This window comes from Leptinotarsa decemlineata, unplaced genomic scaffold (genome assembly GCF_025532065.1).
Source record: "Leptinotarsa decemlineata unplaced genomic scaffold, Ldec_3_MD MMD2_tig00000505_RagTag_RagTag, whole genome shotgun sequence".
Taxonomy (NCBI): domain Eukaryota; kingdom Metazoa; phylum Arthropoda; class Insecta; order Coleoptera; family Chrysomelidae; genus Leptinotarsa; species Leptinotarsa decemlineata.
This window is the reverse complement of record NW_027412549.1, coordinates 12,043,697-12,045,720: the sequence shown is the minus strand read 5'-3', so window position 1 is coordinate 12,045,720 and position 2,024 is coordinate 12,043,697.

The window sequence follows — 2,024 nt, the reverse complement described above, 5'->3', positions numbered from 1 at the left end:
ACTTGATACTTGACAGCGAGAACGACAATCAGTGCGTCAACTACTCTACATCGCCCAAACCGCGAAAAAAGAGGTGTTTAAAAAACTCATCAATCTTGAAAAAAAACTGCGTAGTTTTCGTCAGTTTCAAATATTTTCCATTTTCTTTTTTGTATTTTTCAACTATGAAACCATTGATTACCCAATTACAATTGAGCAAATATTACCTATATATTACCGTTATCCTCAGATAACGTCAGCAATTTCTCTAAACTCTTTTCTCTTTTCAAATTCAATTTGACTTTAAATACGAATAACTTCACCACCAACGCTAGCGTCACTCGTGGTTATGAACATTTGGAAAAATCAGACTTTAACCTATTATTAATTATGATGCAATGGTCTCCATAAATGAACTGTCAATAATAAAAAATAAATAACTCCAAATTTCTTTCTCCTGATCAAAATAATAATAAAAACCATCCTTAGAAAGCATCGGATAACAATTTTGACAAGCGAAAGCTCTGTTAAATTTGAAAATTTGTCTTATGGACAAACTGGTTTCAAGCAACTTTCACTGATCAGATTTAAAAACACATGCCTATTGTCCATCGCACGTTTCTGCCATTTGGAACAGCACATTGATTTTCCATTATTAATGTTGATATTTCTCCCTCTTAGTTTTGAACCCCAAACTAATGTAAAATACAGTTGTAACTATAAAGATATTTGATGAAGTTCTAATATTCTTTTTTTCATTCATAATTTGCACATGTTGCGTCTTGCGAACCAACCTCTTATAAAAAGAACAAGAAATGATACCTATGAAAATTCATAATTATCATAAGCATAATACAATAGAGTAAAAAATCCAGATGCAACTACAAAACCCGTATTTGAATAAAACATTCATGAACAAAAGTAATGGGTGTTCAACTGATGGGTATACGAAAAGAAATTGACATTTTAATAAACTCTTAAAACACAAAAAAGGTAAAGATACACACTGAAATACACCCTTGCATAGTATTATTAAAAAAGAATCTCGCCATCGTTTATGAAACTGTCACCAAACTTTGTCTTTCTCTTTATATACATATATTCTTCCTTACACAAGATATTCTAGCAAATGAAATCAAAGAGGCAGATTTTTTTTAAATATTTTTATTATTTTTTTGGTGTCATCACAATGTACATGTCAATGATACAAGTAGTCACTGGATGAATTTTGAAGTTTTGAATGTTTCAACAGAAACTCCCCAGAGTAAAAAAACTGATGAAATTCCTGAAACAAAATAAAAGAATTAACTATAACAATCGCAGAAGAAAAGAAAATAATCTTTTTGGCTTTCTACTAAAGTATTCATTATAAAAAAGGAAAACTTCCAAGAAAAAAATTAGCATCTAAAGGTTACCCAAAAATCTAGGTCCAGTTTGAGAGTTATAGTGATTCTTATATAAATTGTATATGGTTTTTATGATGCATATTCTTCTGTTTCAATTACGAATGTCTGGTGTGTTTAGGTACAAAATATCTTACAGAAGAGACACTTTAATGTCATGGGGTAAGGTCTGTGGTTCAGGAAAGAAACATTTCAATTCCGTATCTGCAAGGTAAAGTACACCTATTTTATATGTATTGAAGAAGTAGAAAACCAAAAAGGACATTTTCCAAACCGGGATATTTTTGAAGCTAACCACTAGTTCTAAATAACAGGTGGAATGTCCAATCGGAAAATTTTTAATAATGGAAAATAACTCTTTTTAAGTAATATACTGAAAAATATACGCAATCTTGAAAAGATTGTATCCCAAAGTTCATTTATTCTCGATCTGTATCTAGTAGCAAAGTGAATACTAGACGTAATGTTTGAAGAAATGTCCAAATACCTTTGAAAGATTCCTCAAGCCACAAAAACCTTTTGAAATTGAAATAGTTCGACATCTTAATAGATTTAATCTGCTTGTAATGAGGAATAAAAATATAGTATTCTTTCTTCAATGTGCTAATTAAGGGATGATAAATGGGAATAGACTTTACAAGA